Source organism: Neofelis nebulosa, chromosome 2, assembly GCF_028018385.1.
Source record: "Neofelis nebulosa isolate mNeoNeb1 chromosome 2, mNeoNeb1.pri, whole genome shotgun sequence".
NCBI lineage: Eukaryota > Metazoa > Chordata > Mammalia > Carnivora > Felidae > Neofelis > Neofelis nebulosa.
Window position 1 is genome coordinate 187,412,524 of NC_080783.1, and position 20,345 is coordinate 187,432,868.

General features: G+C 39.9%; 1 pseudogene; it reads left to right on the forward strand.

Annotated features, from left to right (window-relative positions):
- The first annotated feature begins 15,547 nt into the window (after positions 1–15,547).
- On the forward strand, positions 15,548–16,188 carry LOC131504848 (large ribosomal subunit protein uL22-like; annotated as a pseudogene).
- The last annotated feature ends 4,157 nt before the right edge of the window (positions 16,189–20,345 follow it).

Consider the following 20,345-nt stretch of genomic DNA (forward strand, 5'->3'; position numbering starts at 1 on the left):
GCCGATTTACTCTTTCTTAGGTACAATTCTAATAAGCTTGATTATTTGGCTTTCCCATTCACAGCTGATTAAGATTGTCAAATTAAAAGGGGGCAGCCATTAAAAAGGATGAGATAGACTTGGATATACTGACATGCAAAGATACCTATTGTATGTTGTCGAGTGGGAAGAAAAGCAAGTCATATAACAGCGCGTACAATAAGACTGGATCTTTGTATGTCCCCGAGTATACACACATATTGACAGAAATGGCCTGTAGGGACCTACATTAAACTGCCAACAATGGTTATGCCAGAGAGTGGGAGTGTGGATGTGGGTGAGTGCTGGGGTGGGGGGGAAGGGGGGAGCCAGAAATGAAGAAGAGACTTTTTACTTCAAATGCTTCTGTTTGTTTGTGTTTCAGTGACCATATATTAGTTTTGTAATTTTAATATCCATTAAAAAGCACATAAAAAGAGCAAAGGGCAATGTGGTTAGAGCAAGCATGCTCACAGCCAGAAGTGGTGACCAATATAAAAGAAGCAAGCACAAGAACTCAAAAACCAGAAGGGAATGGAGTTCTACGGTGTGGAGGCAAAACGCCCTATCCCATCAGTGGCCCCAGAGGATGTCACAAATTCCAAACCAGCATAACCCTAATGCTTTCAGGGGTAAGTCATCAGGGAACACATTATGCTTAGTATATTTTAGTTATGAGAGCAAGCAAGTATGTAAAAACTTAGAAAAATTAATTCCCACCAAAAGCAGATTCTGATACCTTAGGAAGTAAATTTCAGTTGTCTGGGAAATATACTTTCATGGAACACATCATTCCCTGAAAATGAGAAGTAAAGGAGATATTACTTTAAGTAAGAGCAGAGGTGATGCAGAATAAGGAATGGTCCATAAATACAACATTCAACAGACATTTATTGTGCCAGATACTAAGGACACAAAGATAAATTTTAAAATAGTCCATCCCTGCCCTAGAGAAGCTTACAGTTCAGCAGCAGAGACAGATACAGAAGCAGATAGTGGGCGGTGCTGTACAATGTGAGCAGTGCTGTAATGGAAATTCTGAGTAAAGGGTGGTGGGAACACAAAAGAGGGAGGTGCTAACTCTGCCTGGAGCTACCAGGAAAGGAGGCAGAGACAGGAGTGGGTGTTCAAAAAAATAACTATTATATGGGATGACATTGAAATTATATTAAGAATAACTATTATGGGGGCTACCTGGGGGGCTCAGTCAGTTAAGCATCCGACTTTGGCTCAGGTCATGATCTCGCAGTTTGTGAGTTCGAGCCCCGCAATCCAGCTCTGCACTGACAGTGCAGAGCCTGCTTGGGATTCTTTCTCTCTCCCTCTTTTCTCTGCCTCTCCTCCCCACCCTCTCAAAATAAATAAACTTAACAACAACAAAAAAGAATGACTATTATGGGTTGACATTTAAGTTGGGCTTTGAAGCATGAAATTGCCTAGGGAGAAAAGTAGGATGAGCACTCTACGATGAGGGAACAGTATATGCTAAGGCACAGAGACATGAAAGTTCCTGGCACATTCAGATAGTAAATTTCAAACTTTCCACAAGAAAGGGGTGATGGTGGAGGGTGGTGTCTAAGGGCAAGCCTGAAATGGCTTGCCACTAGCTTGGAATTTATGTATCCTGTTTTATCTTGAAAAAATTCATGGGAATTTTGCCTTCAACCCACAAATATATTATGTTTGAATATAAAACAATGTTCTCGGGGCGCCTGGGTGGCTCAGTCGGTTAAACGGCCGACTTCGGCTCAGGTCATGATCATCGCGGTCCATGAGTTCGAGCCCCGCGTCGGGCTCTGTGCTGACAGCTCAGAGCCTGGAGCCTGTTTCAGATTCTGTGTCTCCCTCTATCTGACCCTCCCCCGTTCATGCTCTGTCTCTCTCTGTCTCAAAAATAAATAAACGTTAAAAAAAATTAAAAAAAACAAACAAACAAAAAAAACCCCCACAATGTTCTCAATTATTTATCAGCTGATAAAACTGATGCTCCAGAAAGATGCACCACATTTATCCAGTACTTTCTCATATCCCATGTGTAACACTAAATAACTCAGGGGTTCTTGTTTCTAATTTGAAAAACAAAGGTATAGAAGATAAAAGGGTGCATTGGAAAAGTAGATCAATGGATTGTGAAGGGTTTTGTTTGTCTGTTATGGATATGGATGATCTAATATGTAGACAACTTGTATTTATACTTCAAGACCCTGCTTAGGCCTTAGACTTCTCTCTTAGGCTCAACCAGTCCTCTCTTTTCCTCAACCACTGTTGTCCTAGCATCCAATGCATTTATCTATCCACTTACCACATTGTGCTGGAATTATCGATTAAGTTTACAGGCACCTCCACTAGACTATGATCTGCTTAAAAGCAGTTGTTTTGCATAGGACTTAGCACAACAGATACTAGTATCTGTTAGAAGATTGAATTGATTTAAATCTGAGCACAAGATTCAGGAAGCACTACCCGACTTCCCAAGATAGGACAGGTGCTCCTCTATATACTCCCACAGAATTGTGTGCTTACCCTGTCAAAGCTAGTATGAAACTATGAAACTGTATGAACTGTCTGCTTACTTGGTCTAGGCTATAAGCTTCTTGAAGAAGAACTGTTTGCTTACCATTGCATCCCAAATACTTAACAACACAGTAGGTGATTGATGATTATATAGAATGAATGAATGAGTACCCATTAAAAATTCTCCTGACAGGGGCACCTGGGTGACTCAGTTGGTTAAGCGTCCAACTCTTTTGGACTCTTGATTTCAGCTGAGGTCATGATCTCATGGTTCATGAGTTTGAGCCCCATGGGCTGATGGTGCAGAGCCTGCTTAGCCTCTCTCCCTCTCTCTGCCCCCCCCCCCAAATAAAATAAATAAACTTTAAAAAAAATTCTCAAGACAGGAATGAGATGATCAGATCAAGGTTTAGAAAAATACCTTTGGAGGCAATTTTAAATGCAGGCTGGATAGGGATAAGACTGGAGACAAAGATATTAGGAAAAAAATTGAAAAAGAAATAGGGCATACCGGTAAAAGACTGTCCTTTCTTAATAAATGTCTTTCTAATTGGCTAATTTGATTAGATGTTTATATGTATTTTACAAGGCTGACCTCTTTAGTCTGTTAGGATTCCCTAAGGGAAGATATTCAGTTACCTCATTTAGGAAGCCTTCCCTGACCCCAACCCCCACCAAGTTGGTGCCTTCATGTACATCTGGAGGTCATTGAGGGCAGTGACTACATCTTATTCATCTTAGTATCTCCAATGTCTAGGACATGCCTGCTCAATAAATGTTTGCTGAATGAATGAACACATAAATTGATCTATTAGTATACTGTACTCAAGCTCTGACCAAGACACAGAGGACCTAATGATCCCTAGTGTGCAGGTTTCTGGATACAGGAAACAGAACAAATAAAACAAGACTAGATACGGAGGTACACCTATTCCACAGGTAACACAGGGTAAATTTCTCTCTCTGACCCCTCCATCCTCATTCTGAAGAATAACTCTCATTGAGTGAAAATCAATAAAAGTCATTTTAAGGGAAGTAGGTTTAGAAAAAGGCTCTGAAGAAGGAGAAAGGAGGAGGGGAACTTCAAGTTCAACCAATTTGGACTTTTTTTCATGAGAACTTGTAAGCTGCAAAAAAACCTTGACAAAATAAAAAGTCTGCTTTTCTACAGTCCCTTTCAAAAAGAACCCCCTCCCAATACACACATACACATACAAACCAATAAACTTTTTGAGATTCCCAGTTTTGTAACCAAAAAATAAAAATTAAATCTACAGCAGAAATAGTAATAAATCCTCCATTTCTCAGATTGACATCATCAAGAAACTTTCTGAAGTAGTTGCAGACAGTTCTCAGAGACATTCAACCAGTATCAATGATTAGATTGACCCAGAAATCCCATTTCATCTCATTAGCAACAAATACGGACTACAAACTATATGGACAAGGCATTAGGAAGAAGTTTTAAAAGCTGTCAAGAAAAAAAGAAAGAAAGAGAGGAAGAAGGGAAGGAAGGAGCAAAGAAAGAAAGGAAAAAGAAAAAAAAGAACATAAGATGCACTTCCTACTTCCTAAGAAGTTTGTGGAATTATGGTGTTAAGTCATAACTATAAGAAAATTCTAAGAAAGGTTAAATATTCTTAACTACAGTGCAGAAAAGACTCATCAAATGAGTAACACAGGCAAACCGCTGTAGAATTTCAAAGCACTGAGAAACCATCAGGGTTTGAGGTGTCCTGAAGTGTTTTGGGAGAAAGTAGGATTTAAGTAGGGCATTAGAGGAGATAGGATTTGAATCTTGATGAATGGGAAATATCACAAGAATAAAGCATGTTGGGGAACATTTTATTCATAACGGCACCACGAAGAGTGTCTATAGTGGTAAGAGTTAAAATCTGAGATGGACTTGGGGCACCTGGGTGGCTCAGTCAGTTACGTGTCTGACTTCAGCTCAGGTCATGATCTCACAGTCTGTGGGTTCAAGCCCCGTTTCAGGCTCTGTGTTCAGAGCCTGGAGCTTGCTTCAGATTCTGTGTCTCCCTCTCTCTCTGCCCCTCCCCGACTCATGCTCTGTCTCTGTCTCTCTCTCTCAAAAATAAATAAACATTAAAAAAAAAATCTGAGATGGACCTACAGTACCATAGTTAAGAACAACTGAAGGCATATTTGGGTCTGAATCCTGTTTCTACCACTTAATGGTTGAGTGGCCTTGTCATATTTATCCTCTCTGAAGCTGTTTCCACCATCTTAAAATGGAGACAGTATTAATTACACCTACCTCATAAAGTCAGTACAAAAGTAAAATGAAAGTTACTCTCCAGAGTTCTTGACAAATAAGTGCTCAGTAGGTGACAGTTCCATGATCTCCCCTTAGAGTCTGAGTTTGTGGCCTGAAACTTCTAGGGATTGAAAAATTTTTTTAACTAAAAGTATAGAACAAAACAAATCTGTATAGAACAGATAGGCAGCTTTTTACTTTCAATTCATCCAATATAGCAGTGTTTTCCTTCTGAAAGGCACTCTTTCCAAAAATACTCTTTAAAAAAAAAACCAAACTTTTTTTAACATTTATTTATTTTTGAGAGACAGAGACAGAGTGTGAGCAGGAGAGGGGCAGAGAGAGAGGGAGGTGCAGGTCTGAAGCAGGCTCCAGGCTCTGAGCTGTCAGCACAGAGCCTGATGTGGGGCTTGAACTCACAGACCGCGAGGTCATGACCTGAGCCGAAGTCGGATGCTTAACCAACTGAGCCACCCAGGCACTCTCCAAAAATACTCTTAATCCCGCTCACCTCCACTATCATCTCCGTGCTTTTTTAGACAACAGAATGCTTCTGGATGAAAAGAAGAAACTGTGTGATTTCAGATTTGTGTTACTTGCATTTATTCATTGATTGATTTAATAAATATTTATTGAGTACCTGTTCTTGAAAGATGAAAAGCCATCAAGGGGAAACTACTTCACTTCCTACCTCCTACTTGCACCTGTAATTCCCTTTCCTTGTTCTCTCCTGTTCCAGAGAGGGAAGAAGAGCCCCTCCTCCTTTTTTTTTTTTTTTTAAAGTTCATTTATTTATTTTGAGAGAGAGAGAGCATGCACACTGAAGGGGCAGAGAGAGAGGGAGACAGAGAATCACAAGCAGGGTCTGCACCATCAATGTGCAGCCCAGTGCGGGGTTCGAACTCACCAACCATGAGATCATGACCAGGGCTGAAATTGAGTCCGATGCCTAACCGACTGAGCCACTAAGGCTCCCTGCCCCTCCTCTTTTTAAAGACTGCACTCTCCATCTGTGCTTTAGAGCCCTGGCTTTCATTGGGGGTCTTTGCACTAGTATTGTCTCTTTCCTGTTTCCAACCTCTTCGTCTTTAATGGTTCCTTTCTATTCAACATTTAAACATACTCAAGTATCTCTCCTTAAAAGAAAAAAAAAGGGGGCGCCTGGGTGGCTCAGTCGGTTAAGCATCCAACTTCAGCTCAGGACATGATCGCACAGTTAATGAGTTCAAGCCCCGCATCGGGTTCTGTGCTGACAGTTCAGAGCCTGGAGCCTGCTTTGGATTCTGTGTCTCCCTCTCTCTCTGCCCCCTGCCTTGCTCACATTCTGTCTCTGTCTCTCAAAAAGTGAATAAACATTAAAAGAAAAAAGATAAATCCTCCTTAGTCCTTCATCCACATCCTTTTCCAGCTCTTATGCTCTTTCTCCCTCCCCTCCTTCCCAAACTTGTGGAAAGGGTTACCCACAGACTCTGCCTTTATTTTATTACCTACCTCTTACTCCTCAACCCCACCAAGCTAGAATTTGCGCCTGCCATTCTTCAAAAAACTGCCTCAGTAAGATCATCAATTTTTATTTCTCATTTTACTTGACCATTCCCTGTTTGAAATGCTTTCTTCCTCTAACTTCTGTGATATCACACATTTCTGATTTTCTTCTTTCTTCTCTCGATGTTCCTTTCTGACCATCTTTGACAAATCTTCCTTTGTGTGACCACTGAATGTTTTTCCCATTCTGTTCTAATGCACAGGTCTCTTCCTACTTTGGCTTTTTCCTAAGGTAAATGGATCCATTCCCACAGCTTTATGACCATTGATATACCTACAACTCACAAATCTATAGCTCCAGACCCACATATCCAACTGCCTACATAAGCCCTCTACCTGAGTGTTTCACTAGCACCTCGCTTAGCATCTTCATTCCCACACCTGGTCCTCTGTGTTTCTCAACTCAGTAAATGATAGTATCAGATGCTTTGAGTGTCATCCCCAACCATTCCTTCTTCACCATTCATTACAAATCAATTACTAATTTTGTCGTTATACTTTCTAGATATTCTGAAAACCATCTTTTTCTCCATTTTTACCATCTCTTATCTAAGCCACTGCAACAGCTCCTTTTAAAAAGGGCAAATCTGTTTATATCACTGTCAACGCTTATATTATGGCTGTCCCAAGGATAAAGTCAAAATCCTTAATATGGTCTCTAAGGTCTTATATGTTCTTACCCCTCCCTGCCTGTGCTTCCACCTTCACTCCATGTGCCTTTTCCCACTTCTATCTCCTCTGCAGACATGCTAGGCTCCCATCAGTGCTTCAATGCATCATACTCTCTCCTCTTCCACACCTTTCTCTCTTCCCCTCTCCTATCAATCTCTACCCTTCACCTAACTACCCCTATTCATCTTTTCAGGTTTCAGCTTACCTGAAAGCAGAGTTGGTTAGTTCTCCCTTTATACATTCATATTATGCCCATTCTTCTCCTTTCTAACATTTCTCACTTTTATACAAGAGGACAGGGGCCATACCCAGCATGCTTATCAATGTATTCCTAGTGCATAGCATAGTGTCTAGCAAATTTAGGTAATAAAATATATATTAGTTCATTCACATAGTAAGTGGCAGGTTGGCTTCACCTTTATTTTCTGCAAAGTCTTCCTTGAATCAGTCAAGCATATTTGATAACTTCCATGTTAATATCACCACTATACCAAGATACTATCTATCTATCTTATTTCTCTTTGTATCCCTAGCACTTCACTTGGTGTCTGGAACAAAGTGCATGCTCAATATAGGCTTACAGATTTGAACTAGGAGGGACACCTGGCTGGCTCAGTTGATTAAGCATCCGACTCTTGGTTTCAGCTCAGGTGATGATCTCACAGTTTCGTTGAGTTCAAGCCCCACGTTGGGCTCTGCCTGGGGAGTGCAGAGCCTGCTTGGGATTCTCTCTCTTTCTCTCTCTCTCTCTGCCCCTCCCCCACTCACAATGTCTGTCTCTCTCAGAATAAATAAATAAACTTAAAAAAATTGAACTAACGAACTTTGTCGAGTGGCTGGATATGAGCTCTGAAGGAATATAGAAAGTCAAAGATAAACTCCGAAGTATAGACTAGCTTTTAACAGAAATGGAAAAGTTAGTAAAGGAGGGTGGTTTAGAAAGTAAATACATGCAGTTCTGATAGCAGTAGTGACAGAGGGAAGAATTTATACAGGTCAGTAAAGCAATGAAGTCCTGAAATGGCAACATGAAGATAATTCCCAGGGTAGGAAGCAGTCTTCTACAGCCAGGAGAGGGTTAATGTGTTTGCACCTATTGTCCTAGCATAATAATTGATGGGCCTGCCCCCTTGTACTCTCAAAAGTGTCCAAGTAAATCAGGGGTGCTTGGCTGGCTTAGTTGGTAGAGCATGCAACTCTTAATCTTGGGGTCTTGAATTCAACCCCCATGTTAAAAAAAAAGTGTCTAAATAAATTATATGACCAGCCTACAAGAAGACCACATGAATTTGGAGAAGTTAAGTGAGTTAAGGGCAAGAACATTTAGGACAAGAGCATAGCAAGCAATTAGAATGATTTCAAGTTGCAGATAGTGAAGGAATGTACTGAACTGAATGACATTTTATAAAGAGCTATGAAATGAACCACCTAGCCACTTTTAGATGAGCAATGTCACAAAAACCCTGATTGGTAGGCATTTTCATCCATATTTTATAGACAAAATAATTTAAGCTTAGATTAAATAACCCACTCAAAAAGTTAGCTAAAACATAGCTTAAAAAGTAAGACATAGCACCTTTTTCTCACTCCTGTCCATCTTGGTGGCTACTCCTGGTTGGGGCCAGCCTGCACCTAAGGTGAGAAGATGGTGGCTGCAATGAAGATGAAAAAGCTGCTGTAGTCAATCTACTCTGGGCTCCAACTCATTATGAAAAGGGGAAAGTGGGGGCACCTGGGTGGCTCAATCAGTTAAGCCTCCAACTTCAGCTCAGGTCATGATCTCACGGTTCATGAGTTTGAGCCCCCGCGTCGGGCTCTGTGCTGACAACTCAGAACCTGGAGCCTGCTTCAGATCCTGTGTCTCCCTCTCTCTTTGCCCCTCCCTGCCTCAAAAATAAACATTTAAGAAATTTTTTAAAAAAAGAAAGAAAGAAAAGGGGAAAGTACCAAGCAGACTTGGAAAATGATCAGACATGGCAAAGCGAAACTGGTCATCCTGACCAACAACGGCCCAGCCTTGAAGAAACCTGAAATAGAGTATTATGTCATGTTAGCCAAAACTGGTGTCTATCACTACAGGGGCAATAGTATTGAATTGGGCATAGAACGTGGAAAATACTGTGGAGTATGCACACTGGCTATCGTTGATCCAGGTGATTCTGATATCATTAGAAGCATGCCAGAACAGACTGGTGAAAAGTAAAACATGCAAAATTTTTCTTTAATAAAATTGATCAGAGCTTGTTTAAAAAAAAATAAGTAAAACATAGCTAGAAAGCAAAACTAACTAAATATAAACAAATAATTGAAAAAAGAAATCAAAGGGCGAAATATCTGGAAGTCATGAGAGGTCCCTTCTTTGATACTTTGGAAGCACTCTGAGTAGGAAGGGAGAAATAAGGCATCGATATGATGCCATCCCCATAAGGGAGGGCAACCACTACTATCAAGATCCCTCACTGTAACTTGCAAAATCAGTGCTCACTATTTTCTGGAGTTGTGAGCTTCACTGAAAGCCACCCTTCATTTCCCAAGAGAGAAGTAATTCCAGGAAGTAACTTCAATGAAATGGAAAACGGACACTTCTACACTGGGACACACCTGGCTTCAAACAAGCTTGTAGGTGAAGAAAAATCATATATTCCGGGGCAAAGAAAGTTAATCTTGGCTAAAATGAATGTCAGATAAGATAGCATTGCAATGAAAGCAAAAGCAAGAAAGGGATAACCTAAGGAGCGCCTGGAAATTTCTGTTTAGAAGAGAAAATAACTCCGAAAGTCAAATCAAAGCTAAGCAATGGAGTGATGCCATGGAGGCATGTGCAGAAAAGGTAAGACAAAGGAATACAAACATTTCATGAGAATGACTTAAAGGTTCTAAGTTAGAAAAAGAGTTGACAGTTGTGATGATTCCTTCAAAGTGAGTGAAAATTGCATTTTAGCAGTAAATATCCTTCAATCTTTCCCAAGAGCTAAATAAGGTGTTCTTTACTATGTAATAACAGGAGTTTCACTTTTTACTGCCTCTGTCATTGAACGGTGCCTACTAGGCAATTATACTTCAGCTCTGCTGCTTCTTTTCCCTTTCCCCTTTATCCCTGCTTTTGAAGGCTAGAAAGAAATGGATGCAACAGCACATATTCAGTTAGAATTTCACTTCAAGGCCATCAGTTTTAAGAAGCACTTTGCAAAAATGCACTGCATTTAAGAATAGTTTTGGTACATCTGTCTTTCCATGGAATGACTCAGCCCATCATAAAGAACAAGTACTACAAACCAAGAAACCAAGACTGCTTAGCTTAGTTGTGGAACTTAGGTAAATGACATACTTTCTCTATTTTTATTTATTTATTTAAGTAATCTCTACACCTGAGGCTCAAACTTACAACACTGAGTCAGCCAGGTGCCCCACCAAGTGAATGGTCTTTTTTTTTTTTTTTAATTTTTTTAATGTTTATTTATTTTTGAGACAGAGAGACAGAGAATGAACAGGGGAGGGGCAGAGAGAGAGGGAGACACAGAATCTGAAACAGGTTCCAGGCTCTGAGCTGTCAGCACAGAGCCTGACGTGGGGCTCGAACTCACGGACCGCGAGATCATGACCTGAGCTGAAGTCGGCCGCTCAACCGACTGAGCCACCCAGGCACCCCCCTTTTTTTTTTTTTTTAAGTAATCTCTACGCCCAACATGGGACTCAAACTCACGACCCTGAGACCAAGTCACATGCTTTATGGACTAAGCCAGACAGGTGCCCCTCTCTGATTCTAATAGTCATTTTTTTCTATCAATACTACATGTTGTTTTTTTGGGGGGGAGGTGACAAATTCTACACAAAAGTAAAATAGGGGGGGCTTCCTGGGTGGCTCAGTTGGTTAAGTGTCCTTCTCTTGATTTTGGTTTAGGTCATGATCTCACAGTTGTAACATTGAGCTCCATGCTGGGAGTGGAGCCTGCTTGGGATTCTCTTTCCTCCTCTTTGTGCCCCTCCCCCCATTTCAAAATAAATAAATGAACATTAAAAAAAAGTAAGGTAGGTATTGTTAAGGAATGCTTTATTAAGGAATTATTATTATTGTTAAGGAATGCTTATTAAATCCATTTTAAAATCATTATAAAAGCAGGTAAATTATTACACTTTCTTTATTCCTTTCCTCTATTTTTGTAATAACCTAACATTTTATTGAATAAAGACTTATGAAACTTAAGAGTTTGAATAAATGCTGGAAGTCAAGTCAAAGTTGGTATTTAAGAAATAATTCAACTTGGAGTACCTGGCTGGCTCAGTCAGTGGAGCTTGTGACTCTTGATTTTGGAGCTGTGAGTTCGAGTCCCATGTTGGGTATAGAGATTACTTAAAAATAAAATCTTTTTAAATTTATTTTTTTAATGTTTTTATTTATTTTTGAGACATAGAGAGAGAACAGGGGAGGGGCAGAGGGAGGGGGAGACAGAGGATCCAAAGTGGGCTCTGTGCTGAGAGCAGAGAGCCCATGTGGTGCTCAAACTCATGAACTGTAAGGTCATGACCCAAGCTGAAGTAGGATGCTTAACCAATTGAGCCACCAAGGAGCCCTCAAAACAAAATCTTTTAAGAAAGGAAGGAAAGAAAGAAGGAAGGAAGGAAGGAAGGAAGGAAGGAAGGAAGGAAGGAAGGAAGAATTCAACTTGTACAGCCTCTTCTTAACTTACATATTAGTCAATCAATAAGCAAGCAAACATTTGTTCAGTGCTTCCTGTGTATCAGAAATTATGTTAGGCTGTGGGAAGGGAGTGACACAAAGTACTAGATTTCATCAAATCAAAGACAGTTTGGGTTATAAGAAGTATCTCAATTTCTGAGCTGTTAAAACATGGAAAAATATGCATCTAAGAGGTGATTATAAAAAAAATAAATAAATAAAGGGAAGCCTGGGTGGATCATTTGGTTAAGTGTTCACCTCTTGTTGGTAATGACCTTGGGGTGCATGAGAAAAAGCCCCACATTGGGCTGTCAGCACAGAGCCTGCTTGGGATTCTCTCTCTCTCTGCCCCCTTCCTGCTCATGAGAGCACTCTCTCTCTCTCAAAAATAAATTGGGACACCTGGGTGGCTCACTTTGGCTCAGGTCATGATCTCATAGCTCGTGAGTTCGAGCCCCACACTGGGTTCTGGGCAGACAGCTCAGAGCCTGGAGCCTGCTTTGGATTCTGTGTCTCAGTCTCTTTTTGCCCCTCCCCCGCTCATGCTCATGCTTGCTCGCTCTCTCTCAAAAATAAATATACATTTTAAAAATTCAAAAAAAACCTTTAAAAATAACAAAAATAACTGCTTATATGTGGGTAAAAAACAAAGAGCTTCTGCAGTGAAAAAATAGAATATATCCATAATAGTACCAAAAGAGGGTTAGAGATGAAAAAGCATCTCAGAAGTTTAGTGCAACAAGAAGTCACAAGGAGCTGAGGGGGGTGAGGAAGATGTACTGTGTATGACACTGACCTAGTTCTGCTAATGTATTTTCTATCAGTTTTATAAAGGTTGGCAAGAAAATAACAAATTAAAAACTAACATTTACATTTCCCCTCCTTAGATGTGACTTCAAGTTTTGTTAAGACTTCTGAATTCTGTAGTCCTACCAACCTGAAACCATGATCTCTCTTGTGTTGGAAAATTTAACTTACCAACAGTTATGTAAATTACGAATTAAGCAAAGACAAACTTTGCTAAAATAAGAAGGAAACGGGGGAAATATTCCAAATCATTTAAAATTTGAGCCTGTAACGACAAGTGAAAGTACTTGGAAATAATAGTTTTGGCATCATTGCCATACTCAGAGAGTGAAAACAAAAAATTTGTTCTCCAGTGGAAGTTCTTTAAATGTTCTTTTTTTTTAACGTTTATTTATTTTTGAGAGAGAGAGGATGCACACAAGAGGGGGAAGGGCAGAGAAAAAGGGGGACAGAGGATCTGAAGTGGGCTCTGTGCTGACAGCAGAGAGCCCAACGCGGGGCTCAAATTCACAAACCATGAGAGCATGTCAAGCGAAGTCAGACACTTAACCTACTTGAGGCACCCAGGCGCCCCTCTCCAGTGGAAGTGCTAAACTGTATCTGCATCTGTAGTTCGAGGCTCGATTCCTGGACTACTACTAAGTCCCTTTTTCCCCACACCCCACTGGGAGCTGTAAGTACCACGACCTCCAAACCCTGATTAAAGAGGATGCCAGTTGATGCTGCAACCTAAATTTAATCTTAGGGCCACTGTTCCTTCCTCCCCTCAAAGAATCTTGAACTTCATGCTTTTTAGCTCCCACTACTGTCCTCTGCTGCATCTACTGTGACTAATCACACTTCTGCATGAAAACAAATACTTGCAGGACCTTCCAGACCACAGCTGACTTTTATTAAGCCTTTATGTCCACTGTTCTCCAAGAGTCAGCTGTGACTAAACCTGCCAAGCTTCATTCCGATTTTCATAGGTCAAAGCCCCACACAGAATTACCTGATCTCCTCCCAGATTTGTCCTCTACGGAACTGTCATTCCTAAAATGCTCTGTATTTCCTTAAGCCTAATGAAATCCCCTTCTCTCCCTGTGCACACCTTCCAATTGCCCTCTGGAAACCAGCTCCTCAACACACCCAATCATTTCCTTGAATGTTCCTTCCACTTCTGTACTTATTTAAACCTGGCCTTCTCAGGGCGCCTGGATGGCTCAGTTACTTAAGCATCCGACTTTGGCTCAGGTCATAACTTCATGGCTTGTGAGTATGAGCCCCGCATCGGGCTCTGTGCTGACAGCTCAGAGCCTGGATCCTGCTTCGGATTCTATGTCTCCCTCTCCTCTCTGCCCCTCCCCAGCTCACACTGTCTCTCTTTCTCTCAAAAGTAAATAAACGTTAAAAAAAAAAAAAGACAATTTAAACCTGGCCTTCTCTAGGCCACTTTCCCTGCTACTCTCTCCAGTGAGGTCTGCTCATATTTTCACACCTATTTAGTATCAGGAGACCAGGATACTCCTCAGTGCTAGTCAGAGTCCACTTCTTCCCCACCCTTTTGTAAAACCCCTGCTATCCTCTCCCTGATTGGTCACTGTAATCTACCTGCCTCCTGTGTGCGCATTGTTCACAGAAGATACTGGTACTCGATTACTGTGTTTTTTATACTGCAAGTCCTGCCATCGTCCTAAGTGAGTTTAAAGTCCTCGTGAAAGACCCACCTAATCTCCAATGTTCTTCTCCAAAGCTACTTGACACTTGCCCCCTACAGTCACTACCTGGACCTGGTCATCATCACCTAAAGCTCCTCTACTTTCTCTATTTCTAAAATCACTAATTCTAGGGCTCCTGGGTGGCTCAGTTGGTTGAGTGTCGGACTTCTGATTTTTGGCTTTGTCATGATACCAGCCAGGGTCGTGGGATAGAGCCCTGTGTTGGGCTCCATGCTGAGTGTGGAGGCTACTTAAGATTCTCTTTCTCCCTACCTCTATTCCTCTCCCCCACTCATGCATAAAATAAAATAAAATAAAATAAAATAAAATAAAATAACTAACTCTAACAGTCCACTTTCTGACCACAATCACCTATCTTTCCAACTCACTTATTAAACCAGCCTGACTGCAACTGTCCTTCCCTTTGTTTGAAAAGATTATTGATCACTTCACTTCCTTTCTATTACCCCCTTCCTGTCTTTACTTCTCTGTTTATATAGCTTAGCGTTCATGGTCCATCATTTCACTCGCTCTTAGAATTACCCTGAACTCTCTCCTTGAATACACTCTTTCCTTGTCTTCAAAGACATCACTCTCCCAGTTTCTCTTATTTGTCTGGCAGCCCTTCACAGACATTTTTTACTGGCTCCTCCCTCTTCTATTACTAAACCTTTAAATATCAGAGTATTTCAGGGATCTGTCCTAGGGGATTTTCTCTTTTCATTCAATACCCTTTCCTTAAGTAATCATAACTCTTCCCATGGGTTCAATTACCATCAGTGTGCATATGCTCCTCAAATTCATACCCGAGTTCAGTTTGTTGTTTGAGCTCCAGATTGATATACCTAACTGCTTACCTGACATCTTCAAATGAATTATCTCCAAGGTACCTCCAGCTCAGCGTGTTCAAAAGTAAACTCATCACTTTCCCATTAAATCTATTCCTTCCAGAAACCTGAGTCACTTTTGACTCCCTCTCTTACATCTTGCCATATTTAAATAATCTCCCCATATTTAAATACGATTTGTTAATTCTATCTCCAAAGCATTTCTCAAAATTTGTCCACTTTTCTCCATCTCTACTGCCACCTCTTTGGTCCAAGTCACTATCATTTTTTGTTCAGTAAGTATTTACTCAATATCTACCATGTGCCATGACCTGTAAGTGCTAGAATATACAGCTGCAAAGGAGCCTTTTGCCTGGATCACTTAAATAACTGGTTACATTGAATTCCTTTTCTCCCCTTCTAGTCTATTTTCCACATTGGAAACAATGTTCTTGTTTTGTTTTGTTTAAACGTAAATCTGATTTTCTCTTCCCGTAAGTGGCCTGAGGTGATCTCTGAAAATGGTTTGCTATTCACTTGACCCAGAAAACCCGACAAAATCATGCAAATTAAGAGGTTCAGATATTCATGTTCACTTTAAGAATACACGTGAAATTTCCCAGGCCATCAAGGATATATATATCTGAAAATGTAACTTTGTAGAAGCAGTGTGTGCCATTTTGTCACCCCAAGGGTGGAGTTGGTAGGTGTGGGTGTGACCAGGCCAAACAGTGGGGCTGGACACAGAGTCGGTGGCCCAAAAAGAGTGCCGAATTTTTACTGCATATGCTTAAAAATGCAGAGAGTAATGCTGAACTTAAGAGTTTAGATGTAGATTCTCTAGTCATTAGGCACATCCAGGTGAACAAAGACCCCAAAATGTGGCATAGAATTTACAGGGCTCATGGTCAGATTAATCCATACGTGAGTTCTCCCTGCCACATTGAGATGATCCTTACTGAAAAAGAGCAGATTGTTCCTAAACCAGAAGAGGAAGCTGCACAGAAAAAAAAGATATCCCCGAAAAAACTGAAGAAACAAAAACTTATGGCCCGGGAATAAATTCTGCATAAAATAAATGCAAGTAAAAATAAAAACAAACAAAATGTAAAACTGATTTTGTCATCTCTTGATGAAAGGATTACACTAGATTACGTATGTAAAGGACTTAGGGTCTGGCACATGATAGTTGATAAATGCTAATCAGTGGATATATGTTGAATAATTCAGTAAATGATTTTGGAGTAACTGGCCAGCCATTCAGAAAAAATACAATTTTATCCCAACCTCACTCCTTAGAGCCAAAATATATGGGGGGAATGAAACCATAAAAATACTTGAAGAAAACATGGGAAAATATTTGTATAATCTTAGAGTTGAAGAAAGCCTTTCAAAACATGTCCCAAAAGTTAGAAGCCACAAAGAGAAAATAGTAACCACATACAAATGTAAACATTCTGCATAGCAAGAAAGGCCATACATAAGACCAGAAGACAAATAACAAATAGTGAGAATATTTATAATACTTAATTAAAAAGAGTTAATAACAAATATCTAACTAGCTCCTATATCAATAAGAAAATATTAACAACACTAGAAACAGGTCAAGCTGCATAAATAGAAAATTCACAGTCTAAGGTCTGCAAGTTGTCTAATAGCCTAAAGAAAATAGAAATAAAACAATAAGCTATTAAGTTTTACCTATAGGTTGGCAGAGATTGGAAAAATAGACTACATTCTGTGAAACGGGCACTCACCTGCACTTTTGGTGGAGCATATATTTGAACAATCTCTCTGGAAATAGTTTGGCAATGGGGAACATAATATTAAACGTGCTTACCTCTTCATATAGTAATCCCACTTACAGAAATTTACTTTAAGGAGATCACTTAAATGGTTCAAAAAGATCTATGCTGAGAAAGTTCACTGCATACTTTGTAAAATCGAAAATAAATATTTACTGAAACAGCAATGATCTTCTTTGGCCCTGTTCATGATACTGGGGCTACAGAAATTACAACAGAGAGATAAAGTTCCTTTTCTCATGGAGTTTACATTTTGTGGGTTAGAAAGACATTAAACTAATAAACAAGATACCTTCAAATAGTGAAAAATGCTTTGAAAACATAAAACCAGGTGTAAGAATGCAACAAATTAAAAAGAAAAGGTGTTTTAATATATAACAGAAGAAATTTTTCCTGATGTGAAGAGCTATGGAGGACTGAATCAAACATTAAAAGGACATGTTGCAAGAAAAGCCAAGAAGGAACAGTTGAAATAAAGATATATCCTGATTAAGTTCTTCAGCTCTCAGGATGAAGAGGGAATTCTTTAGTCACACAGGCAGAAAAAGCAGATCACTTACAAGAAGGAAGAATCAGGCTAGTCTCAGACTTCTCCATGGCAGCATTCGGTGGCTGCAAAGTTTCTAGGGAAATAAAGTGAGCCCAAGAATATAATACCTGGTCAGGTTTTCATTTAGGTAAACAAGCCAACAACACACATTCTCAAACAAGAACTTGGGGAGTAAATAACATGCAATCCCTTCTTGAAAAAACAACTTGGGGTGAAATCAAACTAACCAAGAGATGGATGGAAATGCTGGGGTAAGAGTAAAGCAACATTCAACATCAGAAAAACAATGAGCATACCTCATTTTACTGCACTTCGTTTTACTGCACTTCATAGTTTTTTAAATAAATTGTAGTAACCCTGCATCAAGCAAGTCTATTGCACCATTTTTCCAACAGCATTTGCTCATTTTGTGTGTCAGTGTCACATTTTGGTAGTTCTTGCAATATTTCAAACTTTTTCATTATTATTATATTTGTTATGGTGATCTGTGATCAGTGGTCTTTGATGTTACTTTGTAATCGCTTTGGGGCACCATGAACTGTGCCCATACAAGATGGCTTAATCCATAAATGTTTTATGTGTTCTAACTCTCCACCAATTGGCAGTTACCCTGGTCTCTCTCCCTCTCCTTGGGCCCCTGCTGTTCCCTGAGACACAACAATATTGAAATTAGGCCAGTTAATAACCCTACACTGGCCTCTAAGTGTTTGATCAAAAGGAAGAGCTGCACATCTCTCTTTAAATCAAAAGCTCGAAATTATTAAACATAGTGAGGAAGGCGTGTCAAAAGCTGAGACAGACCAAAAGCTAGCCTTCTTAAGCCAAATAGTTAGTCAAGTTGAGAATGCAAAGGAAAAGTTCTTGAAGGAAATTAAGAGTGCTACTCCAGTGAGCACATGAATAAGGTGAAAACACCACCTTCAGGTTGGCTCAGGCAGAAAACAAAACAGCCTTATTGCTGATATGGGAAAAGTTTGAGTGGTCTGGATAGAAGATCAAACCAGCAACAACACTCCCTTAAGCCAAACCTAATCCAGAGCAAGGCCCCAAGTCTGTTCAATTCTATGAAGGTTGAGAGAGGCAAGGAAGCTACAGAAGAAAAATCGGAAGCTAGTGGAGAGGGGTTCATGAGGTTTGAGGAAAGGAGCCATCTTCATAACAAAAAAGTACAAGGTGAAGCAGCAAGTGGCAATGTAGAAGCTGCAGCAAGTTACCCAGATCTGAGATCATTAATGAAGGTGGCTGCATGAAACAACAGATTTTCAACATAGACAGAGCAGCCTTATATTGGAAGAAGATGCCATCTAAAACTTGCATAGCTAGAGAGGAGAAGTCAATGCCTGACTTCAAATCATCAAAGGGCAGGCAGACTCTCTTGTTGGAGGTTAATGCAGCTGGCGATTTGAAGCTGAAGTCAATGCTCATTGACCATTCTGTTTACAACATGGTTCACTGAATATTTTAAGCCCACTATTGAGAACTACTGCTCAGGAAAATAGATTCCTTTCAAAATATTGTTGCTCATTGACAATGCACCTGGTCACCCAAAGCTCTGATGGCGAAATACCATGAGATGGATGTTATTTTCTTGCCTACTAACACAGCATCCATTCTGCAGCCTGTGGATAAGGAGTAATTTCAACTTTCAAGTCTTATGATTTAAGAAATACATTTTGTAAGGTTATAGATGCCACAGATAGTGATTCCTCTGACAATCTGGGCAAAGTACATTGAAAACCTTCTGGAAAGGATTCACCATTCTAGATGCCATTAAAAACATTTGTGATTCATGAGAAGAGGCTAACAGGAGTTTGGAGGAAGTTGATTCCAGCCCTCATGGATGGCTTTGAGGGGTTCAAAATGTTAGTGGAGGAAGTAACTGCACCTGGGGTAGAAAGAGCAAGAGAAGTAGAATTACAAGTGGAACCTCAAACGTGGCTGAATTGCTTCAATCTCATGATAACTCTGGAACAGATGAGGAGTTGCTTCTTAGGGATGAACAAAGAAAGTGGTTTCTTGGGATGGAATCTCCTCCTGGTGAAGATGCTGTTAAGACTATTGAAATGACAACAAAGGATTTAGGATATCACATAAACTGAGTTGATAAAGTTTGGAAGGATTAACTCCCAATTTTGAAAGGAGTTTTACTGTGGGTAAAATGTTATCAAGCAGCATTGCATGCTACAGAGAAATCTTGTGTGGAAGGAAGAGTCAATCAATGAGACACACGGCACTGTTGTCTTATTTTAGGAAATTGCTACAGCCAGCCCCGCCTTCAACAACCACCACCCTGACCAGTCAGCTAGCCATCAACATCAAGGCAAGACCCTCCAACAACAAAAAGATTATGGGTCACTGAAAGTTCAGTTGATGGTTACCATTTTTTGGCAATAAAGTATTTTTAAACTAAGGTATGTGGTTTTTTTTTAGACATAATGTTATCGCACACGTAATAGACTACAGTGTAGTGTAAATGTAACTTTTGTATGCACTGGGAAATCAAAAAATTCATTTGACTGGCTTTATGGCGACATTCGCTTTATTGTGATGTTTGCTTTATTGGGGTGGCCTGGAACCTAACCTGCAATATCTCTAAGGTGTGCCTATATAATAGCAATAGTCAGATTTTGATAGAAACTTCCAAGTGATCCTCCAAAAGAAACTGTGCCAACATATATCCCATTAATATTTGAAACATCTGTTTTCCCACACCCTCATCAGTTATATTAAAGACACTATCAATTTTTCAATGTATCTCATGTATCTTTTAAAAACTATAGCAATCTTATGGAAGGGGTATATCACTGTTATTTTAATTTCATTTCCTTAGTTAAAAGTGAACTTGAACCATTTTCAAAAGTTTGTGAGACATTATTATTAGACATATTTTCTGTAACTTTCCTAATTCATATCCTTTACCCATTTTTCTGTTGGGTTGTCTTTTCCTTACTCAT